Genomic DNA, 12,282 nt, shown 5'->3' on the forward strand with positions numbered 1-12,282 from the left:
CGATAAGGGGTTTTAGGATAATGGGTTAAGGTTAGGGAGTTTAGGGTAAGGGGTTAACAGCTTAGAGTAAGGGGTTAAGGTTACGGGTTTTATGGTAAGGGGTCTGATTAAGGGTTAGGGTAAAAGGTTAGGGTTTTAGTGTAAGGGGTTAAAACATTTTAGGGTAAAGGGTCCGATTAGGGGTAAAGGGATTTATCTTGGCGGTGAAAGGGCCAGCGGCTAGCTGTACCCTGCGTCTGATCGGCGGCGGAGGCTAAATGCCATCCTACAGATATAACTTCATTCATTTATAGTGTAATGCAGGACCACCTGGCAGGAAATAGTTTAAAGCAGCAAAATGTTAAAAATCCTGTATCTTTTTTCTTTTTAAATAAATCACTTCTGTAGTATTAGATAATATTGCCTGATTTTTTTTTAAACTCCTAATGTAATTTTTTAAATTAATTTTGAATGTACATGCTACAGCAGCCATTTAGAAAGTCATATCCACTTCCTCTTTTGAAAATGTCTCTGACACACACCATTTTGAGCTCTGCCTTTTGGCAACAAAGTATCAGAAACAGATCTGTTGTGGTGTTCCAAACAGCAGACTGTCTCTTACTCTAAAAGCTGTAACAATGATGTGTTACACTTGGTAATATAATGTCACATACCAGCTGCAGCATTTCACTGACTAGAGCATAGAGTCAGAAGGAGGCCATTTCGTTAGGCACACAATCAGGATTTTGACAGATTTATAACAGGAGCGCCAAACATATTTAATTATTTATTTATAAAATGTTTTACCAGGAAGTAATACATTGAAAGTTACCTCTCGTTTATCAAGTATGATGACAGATACATGGTTACAAATACATGGTTACATTGGAAAACAGGATTATACATTATATATAAAGACTGGTAAGAGTGTAGAATTATACATTGTCACATAATTTACATATAAAAATAAGAAGAAGAAAATGGAGGGGTGTAGTATTGGGGGTTGTAGTATTGGGGAAAGGGGGTGTAGTATTGGGGAGGGGTGTAGTATTGGGGGAGGGGGTTGTAGTATTGGGGAAAGGAGGTGTAGTATTGGGGAAAGGGGTGTAGTATTGGGGAGGGGGTGTAGTATTGCTGCTTTAACATGAGCTTTGTTTAGTCTTTATTCCTTTTACATCTATGGGGTCAATTCTATGTACTCTAAAGTGGCCAAAAATTGCCCTAATGGTCGCCTGGAGTATATAGCATTTACTCCTAAGTGTCATATGGAAGTATGATTTTATTCTTTGCTTCATAGCGTTCTTATAAGCATGAACCTGAACAGAGGAAAAACTGCCCTGTGTCGTTATCTGAAGCCGAGACAAATATTAATATGGTAGCACAACTGTGATATTCAGGATCTTCTGTTCGGGTCATTGTGATTAATTGTCATAGTAAGTGGATATTTGGCAAAATTCCATCATTATCCCCTGCCCATACTTTATGGCAAAATCCTCCAACATATGCAATATTTGAACTTTCTAATACCAGCAGGAATGTACCTGGGAAAGACCAATACAACACAATATTAATGCACATCTTGACCCTTAATGCTGCAATTAACTCTGTAATTCATTGAAACTATTAGTCATTTCTAGTATCTTAATCATAAAAGAAGGTTTTCTAGTTAAATCTTTTAGCCAAAAAAGCCTAGCACGGCGCCAAGGTAATATGCAAATGATGAGGGTATTTTTTCCTTTAAGGTCACAGTGATTCAGTGCAGTAGTAAGTGAGTATTTGGCAACATTCCATCAATTTCTCTTAGAAATCTGCTATCTAGGTGGGTGATAGTTTACAAATACAAATTGCAACTGTCCAAACTATTGTTCAAGGCAGAGAAAAGAGCAATAGAAAAATATATTCCTTTGCTTTCTAAATACTTCACTTTAAACTTCATGTTTTGGTCATTGGTTATTATTATTGTTCTGCCACATCTCTGTTTGTACATTTGATTCATTAACCTGATTAATCACATTTTCTGATTTGAGGGATGAGTTGACAGTTTTGTCCTTTTTTTTGCCTGGTCCAACCTCAGTTTCCTTATTAGCATGCATCATTCCAAGTTTATTTCATCCACCCCTAGTTGACGTCTTTCTTTCCACGTGCTTTATCCACTGACCAGAATGTTTCTTTCTACGTGCCGGCTGTGGCTGGCCTTCTTACCTGGACAATGGATTTGTAAGGGCATAGGAAGCTTTATACTTTTTGAAAGCCTTAACTCAACTCTGAAAGCTGCCAGGAAGAGTCACTGAACAATTGGCTCATTGGGCTACATGGCATTAAACCATAAGACCTCTTCCGGTGCTGGAAGTCTCCTTAGAGCCCATTCAAGAGAATGGACTGTAAGAGGTCTTCTAGTGTCAGAAGGTATATTATAGTCCAGCACCGCTTAATAAACATAGGCCATTATCTTTCTATCTCCTGGTAAGTTAAACAGGGTGAATAGTTTGAGAGATTTCCCCATTTTGATGAGTTTTATTGAGGAATTTTACCAACACAGCGGTAGCACTGCCAGGGTTTTACCTGTATGTTCTGAAATGATGTCATGGCTCCTATGGCAGGGGATTAGGGATCCCAATGCTATTGAATGTGGCCAGGGTAGAATCAACGAGGCCATGGGTAAATTCACTAGAAGTTTGGATTGCATTTCATTAAGGCTCTTAGAATTGCAGGGTCACCCCTGGTTTGTTTTTGGGAGGATGCAGTCCCTTTATACAATGTTTATTCAATACAATTTAATTATTACATTTTTAATGCTATTTTGCAGGAGGGATTTGAGTGAGCCATTTTGCAGACAGTGCCAATGACAAGTTAAGGTTTTAAATAAACTTGGCTGTGACAGTGATGGCACCCATGCTTGGCCCCCCAGAGGCGATGACGAGCTACCTTGCTGTGGTATGTTGTATATTTGATTAGATTAAAAAAAATTAAGTTGTGGCTTTGTTATTCCCCCAAGAAAACTGTCCCTGTACCATTTATTGAGGACATGTTTGCGTGGGGTTTTCTACTGCTTCTCCTCTATCTTCACCGTAGGTTCTTTCCATACTTGACTTACTGCCCCTCTCTTCCATGTGGTCTTGTATCAAGTAATACTTTAATACAAAATGCATTTCTACTCTAAAAATCTTCCAAGCTAATGATGGGTACCTGTGAAGCAGAGAAGGGGTTAACTCCCTCCCTCTGCCAGGATCAGGGGACCACACCCCAGCTGTCAGGTCTGCGGTGGCCTTTTAAATAAACTCCTGATTGAGCAGGGTTTAAAAGGCAAGACGTTACTGCCTGTCAGTTTTCCTGAATCATCAAGAGAGGAGAGTCACAGGAGGATTGCCTGGGACCGACTGGGATTAGCACCCAGCACCCAATCTGCATTGAACCAGGTTTCTTGTTCCCAGAGGAATTTACCTGGGAACAGCGGGGACTCAAAACCCTACATCACTGAGAAGCCTGCAAGGAAACAGGACAGTAGTTGCCCAGATGGACTTCCTGGGAACAGCAGGACTTCACAGCAGACAACAGAAGGTTGCCTGCAGACAGCTGGGACCCTTACGCGCTACCAAGATAAGCACTTTAAAAGCCTGTTTATTTTGTGCTGCACGGCCTTAATAAATAGTTTTCCCAGTCCTGGAAATAAAGTCCTTTTATGTTGGCAAAGCACTACTGTGTGGACTCCTAACTGACCTTCCCTACGAGGCTGGCCCACCACAGTACCTGCCACACAAGAGAGTACAGAGGCTGGTGCTGGATCCCAAACATTTGACTTTGGAGACCAGCGTTTAACCACAATGCCACTCTTTCATTCCATTTCTGCTTCAGATTTTTCCAGCGTTCTTCACCCAGCAGCTCCTCCAGTCTTCAAGATTGTTATTCTTCACTCACATGCATTGATGCTTAGAAACAAAGACTTTCTATGTACCTGACCCTATGTTGGCTACTCTCTTAATAATAACGTTAGACCAGCGGTGGGCATCTCCAGTTCTCAGGTGCCACCACCAGGTCAGGTTTTATGGATATCCCTGCTTCAGCACAGTCAAAGACTGATTGAGCCCCCTGTGTTGAAGCAGGGACTGATTGAGCCACCTGTGTGCAGCAGGGATATCCTTAAAACTTGACCTGTTGGTGGCCCTTGGGGACTGGAGTTTCCCACCTCTGATTTAGACTGGAGAGCTACCCTTTTTCTGTGTTAAACTGGTCATACTACTCAGTCCCCTATAATGCTCAGATCCTTTTTGCTTCCCTGCTAAACAATACCCATGTGGCGACAAAATAATCTTTTCTTACAAATCTGGTGAATTGAAAACATGTTTATCTACCATTCTATCACTGCTCGTGGGAATAATTTGGCTATGGGGCTCAAAGAACAATGGCACGAATAGGATATTCCCTTCAGTGCCGCATCTGATATAATCTCTTAGAGGAGGTACTCAAAGTAATCCTTCTCAATTACTGGATCAGTAGATTTAGCAGGATCAGGATTTGCTGCTAATCTGAAAAGGTGATTAAAAGACCAAATCAATGGCAGTTTTTTTTTTAAATATTGTAAGTTTAAAAGTTCCTATTTAAGACGTACACTTTGTGCGCCTTATATTATTCTGACATCAATAAGGTTTTATTATGGATCACAATTCATGCCCAAACCATCCTGGACACATTCATTCTGCAAATGCTTTTGATGATACCCCCCCAATTTAAATGGGTCTAATTGGTCACACCACCCATCTCATACTCCTCCCGGGCAGTCCCCATGTAGCTCCTCTGAGGAAGTATGTTAGCACACAAAACACGTCAGGGATAATCTCATTACACTCCCTCTGCTTGAGACTTTCTAGGAACTGCGCAGTACCACGCGCTAAACTATTTTATATGTCTAAATAAACAATTGGCTATTTAGTATATTTAGGCCGACAATGGCTTGTGTTGTTTAAAGAGACAATCCAAAAGGGGAAAATGTTTTTTGCGAACATTTTTATTTAACATAGGATTGAAGCAGGGGATGAACCCCATTCATTTCAGCTTCGGGGACCATCTGCTTCCGGAGATACTTACCTCCGTAGAGGGTGCTGGTAGCCCCTCCGCTTGGCTAACAAGGATCACGTATTGGAAACATTTCAAAGCTCCCACACCCTGCGGGCCAATAGGAAGCTGTGACATCATCTGGTGCGGCTTCTTATTGGCCGAAGTGTCATGGCCGCTTTAAAAAGCAGAGAGATACCGGCACCCCCTTCGGAGGTCTGTATCTAAGGAAGCAGGGGGTCCCTGGGGCTGAAAAGATTGGGGTTCAGCTTTGGAGACCCCCTGCTTCAATCCTGTGTAAAGTAAAAATACAAAACCGCTTGGATTGCTCCCTTAATGGATGAGCACCAAATTAAGAGTTTTTGCCCTCTCTTTCTATTCCTTCTCTGCATCATCTTGTTTGTTTTCTGTGTTAATCTGTGTTAAACTCATCCTATCTCTGTAAATCAGTATCGCTGACCTGAGGAAGAGAACTCTCCAAAGCTTGTCTTATAATATCAATTGTTTGACCATTTTATCTTTAGATTTTTCTCAGTATAGTTATTAGGGCACTTCTGGTTTCTAACCAAATTTAACGGCACTGTAGCTCATACATAGCGTATATAGTGCTTCTTACATTTTAATCCTTTAGCCACCACATTCACATCACGCACCCCATGCTGCTGGCTGCACTGTTTTTGTTTCCTCTTCTCTCTGTGTGCAGTGGAAGAGATACATAAAACAGTGTAATATTGGTAGCGCAGGACCTACTGAAATGGGGTTATCGTGACGTGGTCACAGGCGGAAAATATTTTGGCCAATGGATTTAACTAAATGCCCCATACATTTATGAGAAGAGCAAACAGAAACATAACGTATATGTAGGATATGAGGATGCGTGCAACAAAGGGAACGGTAAATGTATACACAGAAAGAACAGATCCCAGTATCGTGCACTCGAAAACCTCCTATAGTACTTTGCGAAAAATAATAACATTTAAAAAATGTTAACTTGTGAGTTTGTAGATTTAAATTAAATTGTATTATTTTTTGCAAATTACAAAACAAGGTTTACAAGTGCACGATACTGGGTTCTGTTCTCTTTCTGTGTATCCCTGCTTCAGCACAAGTGGCTCAATCCTGTGCTGAAGCAGGGATATCCTGAATACCTGACCGGTTCGTGGCCCTTAAGGACTGGAGCTGGCCACCCCTGATATAAGGCATAACTAAAAAAAAATCTTATTCAACAAAATATTACATGCCATCGTTTATGTACTCCATTTATCAACTTAAATACAATCCCTCTAACTTCAGCCTCAAAACAAAAATATATAGATAGACAATAGGTAATTATAATGATAAATTCCTATTCTGGTGTTCATGATGTCATAAACCATGAAAGGAGCGTTGAAGTGGTTTATAACTGTCACTACAGGATGAGATAGACATTTATCTTGGTAATTGCTTGATGCGTATCTTTGTTTTACATAGTGTAAAAGGTCTATCTGGACTTCAGCAAAATATCTTCAAGGAAACCCTGCCCGATAAAGATTTAATGCTAATCATTCTAATTCCTATCTTGCTCATTTGCTTGGGCTGTACTGCGCTGAAGGAATAACTCAGGGGTAACGCCGCTGCCTTAGAACTGGGGGAGAGCAGGGGTCATATACCACTATCCACTCCTTGTGACCTTGGGCAATTCGCTTCCCTCTGTGCCAAAGGCACCAAAATTAGATTGGAAAAAAGAGGATTCAAGCGCAAATACCATTAAGAATAATCAAAGTGAACACATTTGTGGAAACAAAATAAATATATTACATATGGGAGTAGTGCAGCTCCAGAAAAGGACTCAAACCGGCGTCCAAAACAGGTAACTGAAGCAAGGGATCAGAAGCGCAAATACTCCCCAGATATGTGGAAAAATAAAGAGACACAATAGTGCAATAGCGTATGAACCAACACTATGGTGGAAATGTAAAAATAGCTCACTCACAATTGGGAGGTTTAGGAAGGCGTTGTGGTTATTCGGAGTTACCAACTCTTAGATTCTTTCCAATGCGTGTTGATGGATTATTCTCAGGAACTGGATAGGATGATAAACAATTCCCATATGTGAACAGAACAGAACAGAGAGGACAAACATATTGTAGATTGTTTTTGTAACAATGCTCGTCTCAAGCTGGAAGCGACACACAGGGTTGAGGTAGGAAGGTGAAAGAACCAACCTGAGCCGAGGGACAGAGTCCTGAAAGAGTAGTGAGTCGTAAGCCAAAGGTCAGGGCTGGCAGCAGAGTTGCGTACTCGGTGTGGATGCAGAGGTCGAGGCAGGCTGAAGACAAGGATACTCGAGGTACGTGAGCCGGGTCTGGTAACGAGAAAGACAATAGGTAAGCGCGTTGCATGTACTCAGCATGAACTGGAATTTTGCTCGGCAACTTGCTGGTGCAGTGCTGTCCTTTTAAAAGAAGTTGCCAGGAGCAAAAATTGATGATTCTGCCACAGAGGGCGAGCGAGAGCAAAATCCTGGACCGGACTCTGAAAACCCGGCACGAATTTTGCCAAACCTAATAGTATCCACCCCCACCCCCGCCCCCTCCTCCAGAATCGATCTCTGGATGATTAAACGGGTTTGTCGGGGAATCTCCGGTGGAAACCTTGGATAAAGGAGGAAGTATGGACATCACCAGCCTTCACCCAGGAATTCTCCTCTGTACCGTATCCCTTCCAAGATACAAGGTACTGGAGACTACCTCAAGATATACGGGAATCCAGAATCCGGCGAATTATATACTCCTCTTGACCATCCACCGGACTCTGAAAACCCGGCACAGATTTTGCCAAACCTCATAGTTTTATAGACAAATAACAAAGTATTACACTTACATAAGTGTTAGAGTTGTAGGCATGTGGACCACCCTGGGTCAGAATTTGGATAAGGATCTTGTCTCCTGCTCCTGGATGTAGCACCTGTAGTGGCCGTCCACAGGGAATGCTGTCCAGTTACAGGTAGAAACCAGGCAAAACTTGGTCCTGGATATTCAGATTGGTCATCCACAACATTCATGGGGGCTCCAGGTGCTCTGCTCCCTCACCCTACGCGTTTCACTCAAAGAGCTTCCTCAGTGCTTAATATTATGAAGTTCTCTGTGCCTCTCTGTTCTTTTTAAATGCTTCTCCGATATTGCCGATATGCTGATGTCATCATGCATGACGTCGATGACGTCATGATGATCACGACGTCCCGCGTCACACCCGGTATCCGTAGTAACCGGACGTCAACAAGGAAGTGCTTAAACAGAATAAACTGTAAGGCTTCAATCTGCTGGCATACATAAATTGCAGCTAGAGATGCATGCAGTCTATATGTATTGCAAAGTGTGAGCTAGTACAGATACTATATCAGTACAATATAGTACTTACAAATTACATATGTGAAAAAACACTCAAACTTTATAGACATCAATTGCACAAGATTACACAAAATTACATAAAATACTTAAAACCATTCCAAAATAGTACAGATGATCTAAAATTAAGTATATACGTTTTAGAACATATAAAATCAATTATCAACAATCTAACTGGTTCTCAAATTATAAGTAAAATAATAACATACATATAAAATGTATACGCATATTAATACATAACTGAGAAACTATAAATCTCCCACTCCACTGAACAAAAATGTTTATCAGTAGGCTAAATGTTTAAAGGGAAAATTATTACTACAACATGGTGAATAAAAACAGTAAAAATTAATTAATTAATCAGACATTTTGCTAGATAAAAGGGGCCATAAAATAGAAATAAAAATAATCTCACTTTTTATATGGGGGTCCGCAATTTACCTAAAGGTGGATTGGGATAGATATGAAGTCCACAAACACACCTTTATACGACATGTGGAGAGATACTTTACCTGGGGAACATTGCAGATCTCTAGTTATTTCATCAACGTTTTTGATTCATTGGGTGTTATTTACTTTTTTACTCCAGTTTTTCAGCTGAGACATTTTGATAAAAAGCCCCATGTCTATTTTGATGAAATTTGATTAGCCATTTATTATAAACCCTTGAGGGAGCATGTCTCAAACAATATGGGAAGGTCATTTGAGTCCTTCTACATTTAATAAATACTATTAATATGGTACTGTACATTATCACTGCATAATTACAGACCCCAATAGGTAAAGTTTGTTTTCATAGGTACAGTAAATTAAAAAAAACAGGCGCACTACCCACTAAATAGGTATAGTTTTAGGAGATGATTCATTTAATGCTTTGGCACCTCTGCCAGCACAAAGGTATCAAATTATTTGTTTTTAATTGTAGATGAAGCAGCAAGACCGCCCATATTCTTTATTTATTTATTTAACCTATTTATAGATGGGGGTCTCATATTGTAGAATTGCAGTCGTCCTCCAGGTTTTGGAGAGATTATATTTTTTAGGGAGAGGGCGATTGCTCTTTTCCACGATGGCTTCTCGTCAGCACATCAACAAGTAATTGTTGCCCTAAATACTGGGAAAAAGTAAGAAATATAAAAACCATTCCCAATGCAGATTGCTGTTTCACATAAGTAAAAATAAAATGGCTTTTCATGCAACACGTGACTTTTATTCTCCAGGTTTTGGAGAGATGATATTTTTTTAGGGAGAGAACAGTTGCTCTTTTCCAAGATTGCAGTTTCAGCGAAGAAAAAACTGACTTGCACAAATACCAGGTAATAACTAAATAGGCCGTTTGACTTGGAAAGCAGCGTTCTCCGTATGGTTGTAAAACACAGTGATTTACATGAAAGATTTATAAACTCACACCTCGAGCACTTATAGAGTGACTTGTGAATATTTCTTCCCGTTTACCAAACCCGCATTTATTTTCAAACTACAAAGGTTTGGTTTGCAAATCATTATGTTGAGCAGTGGGTTTGCGGAAATATTTAAATGTTCCATAAGTTAAGAAATCGATTCAGATAGTTTTGCTCTAGATATGCAAATTCCGCAGCAAATCTGCGACCGATGAGAAGGAAACCATTTTGATTTACAAACCCCTGCATTGCATAAATGACAGAAGACGTGAGTCTGTAAAACACCATTTTAAGGCATTAAACGTTGTCAAACCAGTTCTCATTTTTATTAAACATTCTGATTTATTGTGGATGTTTTTCAGTGTGTTTCCACAAAATTACAAGGAGCCAAGCAGGTTCTGTTTGGGTTTTATCAATATGCAGAAATGGCACAAAATAAGTTATCTGAAACGGCACCAGTCGTAGAAACTATATAAAATCCATAACAATATTGAAAGAATGTAAATAAAATTCCACCAGAACAGAAAAATGACACATGTCCCACATTAAAAAGCCCACATACAGGAAGAAATCAGCCAGCATAAAATGTTATGCAACTTCCTCTAGTAGAAAACCAATTTTCTACCGCTTTTTTCTATCCAAATATGTTTGTTAGAATAGTTGGCACACATAAAACATTAGTAAGTAGTCTGTGCGCACACAGACTGGTGTTCATTATGTGTATTATGTATTACAGGATCTGCCAAAGACAAGATATACATGGTTGGTTTAGATTTATATAAAGAATAATATCATTATTTGAACTCTGCCAGCACCAACAACTAGAAAAAAATCATTGCGCTCTTATAGGTTTAAACAACCTCCAAAGGGTTAATTATCAAGGATACATTTTATCTTGCTGGGAACGATTTTAGGCTCTTATTCAATATGTTGTTAATCTGCTTCTCTGTGTCAGAGAGGACTCTGGGATGCATTACTTGCAATGGGGCTCGGAGAGGACTCTGAGATGCATTACTTGCAATGGGGCTCGGAGAGGACTCTGGGATGCATTACTTGCAATGTTTGCTCGGAGAGGACTCTGGGACGCATTAATTGCAATGGGGCTCGGAGAGGACTCTGGGACGCATTACTTGCAATGGGGCTCGGAGAGGACTCTGGGATGCATTACTTGCAATGGGGCTCGGAGAGGACTCTGGGATGCATTACTTGCAATGGGGCTCGGAGAGGACTCTGGGATGCATTACTTGCAATGGGGCTCGGAGAGGACTCTGGGATGCATTACTTGCAATGGGGCTCGGAGAGGACTCTGGGATGCATTACTTGCAATGGGGCTCGGAGAGGACTCTGGGATGCATTACTTGCAATGGGGCTCGGAGAGGACTCTGGGATGCATTACTTGCAATGGGGCTCGGAGAGGACTCTGGGATGCATTACTTGCAATGGGGCTCGGAGAGGACTCTGGGATGCATTACTTGCAATAGGGCTCGGTTAGGACTCTGGGATGCATTACTTGCAATGGGGCTCGGTTAGGACTCTGGGATGCATTACTTGCAATGGGGCTCGGAGAGGACTCTGGGATGCATTACTTGCAATGGGGCTCGGAGAGGACTCTGGGATGCATTACTTGCAATGGGGCTCGGAGAGGACTCTGGGATGCATTAATTGCAATGGAGCTCGAAGAGGACTCTGGGATGCATTACTTGCAATAGGGCTCGGAGAGGACTCTGGGACGCATTCCTTGCAATGGGGCTCGGAGAGGACTCTGGGATGCATTACTTGCAATGGGGCTCGGAGAGGACTCTGGGACGCATTCCTTGCAATGGGGCTCGGAGAGGACTCTGGGACGCATTCCTTGCAATGGGGCTCGGAGAGGACTCTGGGATGCATTACTTGCAATGGGGCTCGGAGAGGACTCTGGGATGCATTACTTGCAATGGGGCTCGGAGAGGACTCTGGGATGCATTACTTGCAATGGGGCTCGGAGAGGACTCTGGGATGCATTACTTGCAATGGGGCTCGGAGAGGACTCTGGGATGCATTACTTGCAATGGGGCTCGGAGAGGACTCTGGGATGCATTACTTGCAATGGGGCTCGGAGAGGACTCTGGGATGCATTAATTGCAATGGGGCTCGGAGAGGACTCTGGGACGCATTACTTGCAATGGGGCTCGGAGAGGATTCTGGGACGCATTCCTTGCAATGGGGCTCGGAGAGGACTCTGGGACGCATTACTTGCAATGGGACTCGGAGAGGACTCTGGGACGCATTACTTGCAATGGGGCTCGGAGAGGACTCTGGGATGCATTACTTGCAATGGGGCTCGGAGAGGACTCTGGGATGCATTACTTGCAATGGGGCTCGGAGAGGACTCTGGGATGCATTACTTGCAATGGGGCTCGGAGAGGACTCTGGGATGCATTACTTGCAATGGGGCTCGGAGAGGACTCTGGGATGCATTACTTGGAATG

Source organism: Ascaphus truei, chromosome 19, assembly GCF_040206685.1.
Source record: "Ascaphus truei isolate aAscTru1 chromosome 19, aAscTru1.hap1, whole genome shotgun sequence".
Lineage (NCBI taxonomy): Eukaryota > Metazoa > Chordata > Amphibia > Anura > Ascaphidae > Ascaphus > Ascaphus truei.